Raw genomic sequence first — 11,357 nt, 5'->3', positions numbered from 1 at the left:
CCAGAGGTCAGGGCCAATCTGATCTTCTCTGAATATCACGTTGGGATGGGAAAGTAGCTTTTTTGAGTGTGAGTTATCTGAAAAGAGGCTCCACCTTGATCTAAATGGACTGCAGAGAACAGAATGCCCCTGAAGATAACTGCCCCACTCAGTCCTGACCCTCGAGGTCCTGTGAGTCTAACCTATAACATCTCACAAAGGACTCTCAGAGGGATAATCACTCACTATTCCTATGGCATCCTGGCCAGACAGCTGCTCACCTCTGCCTGGACTACCTCTACTGGCACAGAGGCAACAATCTTCCCTAGCAGCCTACTTTACCCTCAGAATTTCCAAACTGGGAGTTAGCTGTGCCAAGGTTCAGGGAGGAAACCATCTGTTTTCCACCATGGTTTATCACTAGCAGTATAATTAAAATTTCCTTTCATTTTTTTAAGCTATCAATATCTCTTCCCCCTCCCCCACCAATGCTGTCTGAGTGTTTACTAAGTCCTTCATACAGGAAGCTTTATTTATGAAGCCATGTGAACGGTCTATTCCATTCACAAGTCACTTTGTCCCCAGGCTCACTGATCTTACACCTCCACCTCTCTAACCTGAAAGCCCATTTCAGGCCTCGCATCCATCCCTCGTCCATACCAGCTGCTCTCTCTGCCGAAGCACTTCTGTCTCCACTGCCCTATCCTTGCCTTTTCTGTGCTACCGTCACATCCTCCTTCTCTTCTCATCGCCAGTGTCCTCTGCATGCTCACCCTCCCACCGCTCTGCCCTGTCCTAGCCTTGCAGCCTCCTCTCACCCTCATGGTAGCCCTTCCCCCTCCCTTCTCACACTTTCTTCCTCATCTTCCCATATGTGTTGTGCGAAGCCATCTCCGTCCATATAGATCCTACCGTGTCACCTCAGCTGGCACGATTTTATTTCTTCATTGTCTAAATAGAGATGGAGGGACTTCCCTGGCGGTCCAGTGATTAAGACCCTACCTTCCATTGCAGGTGGCACAGGTTTAATAACTAGTCGGGGGAAACCTAAGATCCCACATGCCTCAGGGCCAAAAACTAAAACATAAAACAGGAGCAGTATTATTACAAATTCAATCAAGACTTAATTTTTTTTTAATAGATAGAGGTAGCTATTCCTCTGTTCTGTTCCACCCAGAGTTTTCTCTGCCTAAATGTCTAAAACTTGCAAACTGGGTCCTACCCTTTCATCAGTAGCCATGTAAGGGAACAAGTAACGTCTCTATCTGTGAGGGGTGTGGGGAGATCCTGGACAATTTCCACCCTCCTAAGGACCATCTTTCCACGTGATCCCTGGGACGCATGGGAGGCAGATAAAGATGCATATGTCATCCTTCAGCATCATTACAGTCCTCAGAATAGCTGAAGGATGAAGAAGGAATTTTTGTGGTAAAAGAACATCCTGAGGATTCTTTGTTTTATCTCATTTTTGAGAGAAATTGACTCTTTGACATGACTACCTTCCTAAGCTTCCAAGGTGGCTCTAGTTGTAAAGAACCCACCTGCCTAATGCAGGAGACTTAAGAGACGTGGGTCCGATCACTGAGTTGGGAGGATCCTTTGGAGGAGGGCAAGGCAACCCACTCCAGTATTCATGCCTGGAGAATCCCATGTACAGAGGAGCCTGGCAGTCACATGGGGTCACAAACAGTCAGACACGACTGAAGTGACTTAGCACACACAGGCGCCTTCCTAAGCAGGGAAGCATTCCAAACAGCGATAATCATGTCCACACGAAGTACAAGAATTATGATCTTTCCACCATGCAAAAGTCAAAAACAAGAGGAAGGCTATGGGTGAGAAAAATCTAAGCCAGGTGGCTTAAAATAAGGAGAAATGATAAGAAGTTTTGAAGACTTTTGGTTTAAAACGATGGCTGGCAGCAACTCCAGATACAACTTCTTCCAACCTCTCACTAACATACATATGAGGATACAGGGAAAACATGAAAATATAACATGGTAAATCAAGTCATGCAGACTTAGAGAAAACTAGTCTCTAATTTTGATGTAGATAAAGCTGACTTAGGAAAATCCTACTAAGGTTTTCATCAAAAGAAGCTCCACTTTAATGTGATTAAATACAAAAGAGGTAGGGGGAGAGGGTGGGATGGATTGAGAGATTGGGAGTGACATATATACACCACTGTGTATAAAATAGATCACTAATGAGAACCTACTGTATCACACAGGGAACTCTACTCAATGCTCTGTGGTGACCTAAATGGGAAGGAAGGTGACAAATGGGGAGGAAACCCAAAAAAGAGGGGATATGTGTACATGTATGGCTGATTCACTTCATTGTACAGCAGAAACTAACACAACGCTGTTAAGCAATGATACTCCAATAAAATTTTTAAAAATAAATAAATAAAAGCAAGACAATATTGCATTAAAAAAAAAAAAAAAAAAACAAAGAAAGAAATGGAGTGCCTTCTCCACTATTTGTTGTTTGAGTCAGAGACCTGAGTACAACCAAAAACTGGGAAACAAACCAACTTTTTCCACCAGAAAATGGTGCTCTGTAAAACAGACTGAACACTGATCCAATTTTTCTTCACCCAGACAGGTATTTTTTAATATTGAGGTAAAAATGCCTATTCTAAGAAAACAGTGAAGCAAAACTGTAGCTAAAGTAAAATGATATTGCCAGTGCTTTGCAGAAATGTGGTGCCTGTAAGTGAGGTGTTGTCAATAAGGGCTGAAATTCAAAAGATACTGTAATCAGAGATTATTGAAACTGTAGTCTTCATTGCCTCCTTGCACATGGCACTGAGGGTTGGAAAAAATGAAGTCATTCAGTAAAGAAAAGAAATGCCAGATACAAATATTGGCATGGGTATCTGAATCTCATCCTGGCCATAGATCTAAGATGGGGGATTCAGGGTACTCATCATCCAAAGTTTGTTACTATTAACTGTCACTTGAGAGACACTCAGAAGACAGTGAACTCTAAGGAAATGTTCTAATTCCCAGGATCACTGTCACCTAACTTTTTTCAGACTCTGCTGCTGGGAACAGAACATTGCTTACTTGTGATATCTACACTTCCCAGCTTGAATGCACCTCTGGTAGGCCCTCCCCTTAACTCCTTGCATGTTGAAATGCATGGAATTTGTCTCTCACCTGTTAAGGCTATGGGGTGTAGACTGTAGACTGTTGGGAACACCACAGGGAACAAAAGTGTTTCCATCTCAAAAGTTATCTCCTACTGTGTAACCTACAGAGGAGAAAGGGTATCAGAAGAGAAACATCCCACCTAGCTCAAGCAGGGGATGCTGAACCTGCATGTTGGATATACAGGGTTCCATGTCAACTCTGCTCTTAAAGCCAACAGAACTTGTGACCAAGTTCTATAGATAACAAGGAAGAAAGATGAAAACACCTGAAATAAGAAAAGAAACAAGAGAATTACAATATGAAGACTGTTGTTTTTTTAAAAGGGTCTCATTACCATCTGCGCCAGGAGCAGCTCTAGAGGAGAATGTGTGACATCACTGATGATCACATTAGTAAGACACGAGAAACCAATTTCTCTCCACATCTGGGGGCAAAGGTTAGCCCCTACAACTGGAGCAAGAAGAAACAGTGCCACAGAATGACCATGTAGTAAAGAAAAGGGACAAAAGAGCTTCAGACCCTGGAGGAACTAGGTGACTTAAATGGAATGACTTCCCACTGGGAAGCCAGATTGGATCCCCAAAAGGGAAAGAAGTGAGGCACTTGAGAACCACCTTTACCACCACCATATTTAGAGCTATTCTCCCCCTTTATACTCATTCATATAATGATACACTTAGAGTAGTCTGAATTACAGTGAGAAAGAAGGAAGGGGAGTTTGTTTTTCCTTCTAGAATGAATGAGGGGAACTCCAGTACCAGCTTTGGCCAAAGTCATGAACTTCAATCTGACTGGACAGGCAAGAAAGCAGAGATGTGGGAATACAGAAGGACTCAGTCTGGAGATGGCTGCACCCTGGAACGCCAGTCTCAGTTACCTCTGATGCTGTATCCCTGCCCTGAGAGCCCTCTGTGTGTGTGTGTTTTATTTTTTTAACTTTTTATTTTATACTACAGTTGATTAACAGTGCTGTGTTGTTTCAGGTACACAGCAAAGTGATTCAGACTATACCTATATATGTACAGACAGCCCTCTGTTGTGATGGCTGGTCATGAGGATTTTTAGAATTATTATCAACCCTGGTTGAATATTAGAACCACCTGTGAAGTTGTAAAAACAAAGAACAACAAAACCCTCAGATCAATTAAATCAGAATCTCTGCAGTGGGGACCCCAGTACCAATATTCTTTTTTAATTTTTATTTTATTTTTAAACTTTACAATATTGTATTAGTTTTGCCAAATATCAAAATGAATCCGCCACAGGAATACATGTGTTCCCCATCCTGAACCCTCCTCCCTCCTCCCTCCCCATACCATCCCTCTGGGTCGTCCCAGTGCACCAGCCCCAAGCATCCAGTATCGTGCATTGAACCTAGACTGGCAACTCGTTTCATACATGATATTATACATGTTTCAATGCTGTTATCCCAAATCTTCCCACCCTCTCCCTCTCCCACAGAGTCCATAAGACTGATCTATACATCAGTGTCTCTTCTGCTGTCTCGTAAACAGGGTTATTGTTACCATCTTTCTAAATTCCATATATATGCATTAGTATACTGTATTGGTGTTTTTCTTTCTGGCTTACTTCACTCTGTATAATAGACTCCAGTTTCATCCACCTCATTAGAACTGATTCAAATGTATTCTTTTTAATGGCTGAGTAATACTCCATTGTGTATATGTACCACTGCTTTCTTATCCATTCATCTGCTCATGGACATCTAGGTTGCTTCCATGTCCTGGCTATTATAAATAGTGCTGTGATGAACATTGGGGTACACGTGTCTCTTTCAATTCTGGTTTCCTCAGTGTGTACGCCCAGCAGTGGGATTGCTGGATCATAAGGCAGTTCTATTTCCAGGTTTTTAAGGAATCCCCACACTGTTCTCCATAGTGGCTGTACTAGTTTGCATTCCCACCAACAGTGTAAGAATGTTTCCTTTTCTTCACACCCTCTCCAGCATTTATTGCTTGTAGACTTTTGGATCGCAGCCATTCTGACTGGTGTGAAATGGTACCTCATAGTGGTTTTGATTTGCATTTCTCTGATAATGAGTGATGCTGAGCATCTTTTCATGTGTTTGTTAGCCATCTGTATGTCTTCTTTGGAGAAATGTCTATTTAGTTCTTTGGCCCATTTTTTGATTGGGTCATTTATTTTTCTGGAATTGAGCTGTAGGAGTTGCTTGTATATTTTTGAGATTAGTTGTTTGTCAGTTGCTTCTTTTGCTATTATTTTCTCCCATTCTTAAGGCTGTCTTTTCACCTTGCTTGTAGTTTCCTTCGTTGTGCAGAAGCTTTTAAGTTTAATTAGGTCCCATTTGTTTATTTTTGCTTTTATTTCCAATATTCTGGGAGGTGGGTCATAGAGGATCCTGCTGTGATGTATGTCGGAGAGTGTTTTGCCTATGTTCTCCTCTAGGAGTTTTATAGTTTCTGGTTTTATGTTTAGATCTTTAATCCATTTTGAGTTTATTTTTGTGTATGGTGTTAGAAAGTGTTCTAGTTTCATTCTTTTACAAGTGGTTGACCAGTTTTCCCAGCACCACTTGTTAAAGAGATTGTCTTTAATCCATTGTATATTCTTGCCTCCTTTGTCAAAGATAAGGTGTCCATATGTGCGTGGATTTATCTCTGGGCTTTCTATTTTGTTCTATTCATCTATATTTCTGTCTTTGTGCCAGTACCATACTGTCTTGATAACTGTGGCTTTGTAGTAGAGCCTGAAGTCAGGCAGGTTGATTCCTCCAGTTCCATTCTTCTTTCTCAAGATACCTTTGGCTATTCGAGGTTTTTTGGATTTCCATACAAATTGTGAAATTATTTGTTCTGTGAAGCTCTGTGAAGAGTACCGTTGGTAGCTTGATAGGGATTGCATTGAATCTATAGATTGCTTAGTGTAGTATACTCATTTTCACTATATTGATTCTTCCAATCCATGAATATGGTATATTTCTCCATCTATTAGTGTCCTCTTTGATTTCTTTCACCAGTGTTTCATAGTTTTCTATATATAGATCTTTAGTTTCTTTAGGTAGATATATTCCTAAGTATTTTATTCTTTTCATTGCAATGGTGAATGAAATTGTTTCCTTAATTTCTCTTTTTGTTTTCTCATTGTTAGTGTATAGGAATGCAAGGGATTTCTGTGTGTTGATTTTATATCCTGCAACTTTACTATAATCATTGATTAGTTCTAGTAATTTTATGGTGGAGTCTTTAGGGTTTTCTATGTAGAGGATCATGTCATCTGCAAATAGTGAGAGTTTTACTTCTTCTTTTCCAATTTGGATTCCTTTTATTTCTTTTTCTGCTCTGATTGCTGTGGCCAAAACTTCCAAAACTATGTTGAATAGTAATGGTGAAAGTGGGCACCCTTGTCTTGGTCCTGACTTTAGAGGAAATGCTTTCAATTTTTCACCATTGAGGATAATGTTTGCTGTGGGTTTGTTGTATATAGCTTTTATTATGTTGAGATATGTTCCTTCTATTCATGCTTTCTGGAGAGTTTTTATCATAAATGGATGTTGAATTTTGTCAAAGGCTTTCTTTACATCTATTGAGATAATCATATAGTTTTTATTTTTCAATTTGTTAATGTGGTGTACTACATTGATTGATTTGCAGATATTGAAGAATCCTTGCATCCCTGGAATAAAGCCCACTTGGTCATGGGGTATGATCTTTTTAATGTGTTGTTGGATTCTGACTGCTAGAATTTTGTTAAGGATTTTTTCATCTATGTTCATCAGTGATATTGGCCTGTAGTTTTCTTTTTTGTGTGTGGCATCTTTATCAGGTTTTGGTATTAGGGTGATGGTGGCCTCATAGTTCGGAAGTTTACCTTCCTCTGCAGTTTTCTGGAAGAGTTTGAGTAGGATAGGTGTTAGCTCCTCTCTAAATTTTTCGTAGAATTCAGCTGTGAAGCCGTCTGGACCCGGGCTTTTGTTTGCTGGAAGATTTCTGATTACAGTTTCAATTTCCGTGCTTGTAATGGGTCTGTTAAGATTTTCTATTTCTTCCTGGTCCAGTTTTGGAAAGTTGTACTTTTCTAAGAATTTGTCCATTTCTTCCACATTGTCCATTTTATTGGCATATAATTGTTGATAGTGGTCTCTTATGATCCTTTGTATTTCTGTGTTGTCTGTTGTGATCTCTCCATTTTCATTTCTAATTTTATTGATTTGATTTTTCTCCCTTTGTTTCTTGATGAGTTTGGCTAATGGTTTGTCAATTTTATTTATCCTTTCAAAGAACCAGCTTTTGGCTTTGTTGATTTTTGCTATGGTCTCTTTTGTTTCTTTTCCATTTATTTCTGCCCTAATTTTTAAGATTTCTTTCCTTCTACTAACCCTGGGGTTCTTCATTTCTTCCTTTTCTAGTTGCTTTAGGTGTAGAGATAGATTATTTATTTGACTTTTTTCATGTTTCTTGAGGTATGCCTGTATTGCTATGAACTTTCCCCTTAGGACTGCTTTTACAGTGTCCCACAGGTTTTGGGTTGTTGTATTTTCATTTTCATTCATTTCTATACAGATTTTGATTTCTTTTTTGATTTCTTCTGTGATTTGTTGGTTATTCAGCAGTGTGTTGTTCAGCCTCCATATGTTGGAATTTTTAATAGTTTTTCTCCTGTAATTGAGATCTAATCTTACTGCATTGTGGTCAGAAAAGATGTTTGGAATGATTTCAATTTTTTTTGAATTTACCAAGGCTAGATTTATGGCCCAGGATGTGATCTATCCTGGAGAAGGTTCCATGTGCGCTTGAGAAAAAGGTGTAATTCATTGTTTTGGGATGAAATGTCCTATAGATATCAATTAGGTCTAACTGGTCTATTGTATCATTTAAAGTTTGTGTTTCCTTGATAATTTTCTGTTTAGTTGATCTATCCATAGGTGTGAGTGGGGTATTAAAGTCTCCACTATTATTGTGTTATTGTTATTTTGTGTTGTGTTATTGTATTATTGTGTTATTGTTAATTTCTCCTTTCATACTTGTTAGCATTTGTCTTACATATTGCGGCACTCCCGTGTTGGGTGCATATATAATTGTTATATCTTCTTCTTGGATTGATCCTTTGATCATTATGTAATGATCATCTTTGTCTCTTTTCACAGCCTTTGTTTTAAAGTCTATTTTATCTGATATGAGTATTGCTACTCCTGCTTTCTTTTGGTCCCCATTTGCATGGAAAATCTTTTTCCAGCCCTTCACTTTCAGTCTGTATGTGTCCCCTGTTTTGAGGTGGGTCTCTTGTAGACAACATATGTAGGGGTCTTGTTTTTGTATCCATTCAGCCAGTCTTTGTCTTTTGGTTGGGGCATTCAACCCATTTACATTTAAGGTAATTACTGATAAGTATGATCCCATTGCCATTTACTTTATTGTTTTGGGTTCGAATTTATACACCATTTTTGTGTTTCCTGTCTAGAGAATATCCTTTAGTATTTGTTGGAGAGCTGGTTTGGTGGTGCTGAATTCTCTCAGCTTTTGCTGGTCTGTAAAGCTTTTGATTTCTCCTTCAGATTTGAATGAGATCCTTGCTGGGTACAATAATCTGGGCTGTAGGTTATTTTCTTTCGTCATTTTAAGTATGTCTTGCCATTCCCTCCTGGCTTGAAGAGTTTCTATTGAAAGATCAGCTGTTATCCTTATGGGAATTCCCTTGTGAGTTATTTGTTGTTTTTCCCTTGCTGCTTTTAATATTTGTTCTTTGTCTTTGATCTTTGTTAATTTGATTAATATGTGTCTTGGGGTGTTTCACCTTGGGTTTATCCTGTTTGGGACTCTCTGGGTTTCTTGGACTTGGGTGATTATTTCCTTTCCCATTTTAGGGAAGTTTTCAACTATTATCTCCTCAAGTATTTTCTCATGGTCTTTCTTTTTGTCTTCTTCTTCTGGGACCCCTATGATTCGAATGTTGTAGCGTTTAATATTGTCCTGGAGGTCTCTGAGATTGTCCTCATTTCTTTTAATTCGTTTTTCTTTTATCCTCTCTGAATAATTTATTTCTACCATTCTATCCTCTAATTCACTAATCCTATCTTCTGCCTCGGATATTCTACTATTTGTTGCCTCCAGAGTGTTTTTAATTTCATTTATTGCATTATTCATTATATACTGACTCTTTTTTATTTCTTCTAAGTCCTTGTTAAACCTTTCTTGCATCTTCTCAATCCTTGTCTCCAGGCTATTTATCTGTGAATCCATTTTGATTTCAAGATTTTGGATCAATTTCACTATCATTATTTGGAATTCTTTATCAGGTAGATTCCCTATCTCTTCCTCTTTTGTTTGGTTTGGTGGGCATTTATCCTGTTCCTTTACCTGCTGGATATTCCTCTGTCTCTTCACTTTGTTTAAATTGCTGAGTTTGGGGTGTCCTTTCTGTATTCTGGCAGTTTGTGGAGTTCTCTTTATTGTGGCGTGTGTGGGTTTGTACAGGTGGCTTGTCAAGGTTTCTTGGTTAGGAAAGTTTGTGTTGGTGTTCTGGTGGGTGGAGCTGTATTTCTTCTCTCTGGAGTGCAATGAAACATCCAGTAATGAGTTATGAGATGTCTATGGTTTTGGGGTGACTTTGGGCAGCCTGTATCTTGGAGCTCAGGGCTGTGTTCCTTTGTTTCTGGAGAATTTGCTTGGTATGCCTTACCCTGGAACTTGTTGGCCCTTGTGTGGTGCTTGGTTTCAGTGTAGGTATGGAGGCGTTTGATGAGCTTCTGTCAATTAATGTTCCTTGGAGTCAGGAGTTCCCTGGAGTCAGGGTTTGGACTTAAGCCTCCTGCTTCCAGTTATCAGTCTTATTTTTACAGTAGTTTCAAAACCTCTCCTTCTATACAGCACCACTGATAAAACATCTACATTAAAGATGAAAAGTTTCTCTACTGTGAGGGTCACCCAGAGAGGTTCACAGCATTACATGGAGAAGAGAAGAGGGAGGAGGGAGTTAGAGGTGACCCGAATGAGATGAGGTGGAAACAATAGAGGAGAGAGTGGGCTAGCCAGTAATCACTTCCTTATGTGTGCTCCACAACTGGACCGCTCAGAGATGTTCACAGAGTTATACAGAAAAGAGAAGAAGGAGGAAGGAGACAGAGGTGGCCAGGAGGATAAAAGGGGGGAATGAAAAGGAGGGAGACAGATCCAGCCAGTAATCAGTTCCCTAAGTGTTCTCCACCGTCTGGAACACACAGAAATTCACAGAGTTGGGTAGAGTAGAGAGGGGTTAGGAAGGAGACACAGGCGACCTGGTGGAGAAAAAAGAGAGTCAAAGGGAGAGAGAGCAGTCAAGCCAGTAATCTCACTCCCTAGTGAAAAATGGGTACTGAAGATTGGGTTCTTAAAGGTACAAAATTGGTAACAAATACATAAAAGCAAAAATTAAAAATCTAGAGTAGAGTTTGGAATTTCAAAAATACAATGTTAAAGAAAAGAAGAAGGAAAAGAAAGAGAGAAAAAACAAATAAACAAAAACAAACAAGGTCGCAAAAATTATAAAGAAAATATAGGTACAAAACTGATAACTAATACCAAAAAGCAAAAGTTAAAAATCTAGAGTAGAGTTTGGAATTTCAAAAATACAATGTTAAAAAAAAAGAAGAAAAAAAGAAAGAGAGGAAAAAAAAAAAAACAAAAACAAACAAGGTCGCAAAAATTATAAAGAAAATACAGGTACAAAATTGACAACAAATACCAAAAAGCATAAATTAAAAATCTAGAGTAGAGTTTTGAATTTCAGATATACAGTGTTATATAAAAGAAGAAGAGAAAGAAACGGAGAAAAAAAAGTCACAGAAATTATTTTAAAAATCTATAGGTACAAAATTGATAACAAATACCAAAAAGCTAAAATTAAAAATCTAGAGTAGAATCTGGAATTTCAAAAATACAATGTTAAAGAAAAGAAGAAAAAAAAAAAAAAACAAGGTCAAAAAATTATAAAAAATATATATATGAAGTTTGCTTTAAAAAAAAAGGGTTTTTTTTTTTTTTTTTGCAAAGTATTAGGTTATAAAAGTGAAAATTAAAGGAATAATAGAGGATTTTAAATTTTTTTTAAATTAAAAAAAAACAAAGAATGATCATAAAAATAGTAAAAATATATCTAGGACTTTTTCTGGTTTTGTTGTGAGTATTGTGGGTTCAGTTCATTTTTGGCTAGTTCCTTGGTCCGACTTATATTTCTCAATATCTATAGGCCCCTTCCTATGTAGTC

This window comes from Bos indicus x Bos taurus, chromosome 28 (assembly GCF_003369695.1).
Source record: "Bos indicus x Bos taurus breed Angus x Brahman F1 hybrid chromosome 28, Bos_hybrid_MaternalHap_v2.0, whole genome shotgun sequence".
Taxonomy (NCBI): Eukaryota; Metazoa; Chordata; class Mammalia; order Artiodactyla; family Bovidae; genus Bos; species Bos indicus x Bos taurus.
The sequence above is the reverse complement of the archived record's forward strand: the minus strand, read 5'-3'. Positions refer to the sequence as shown.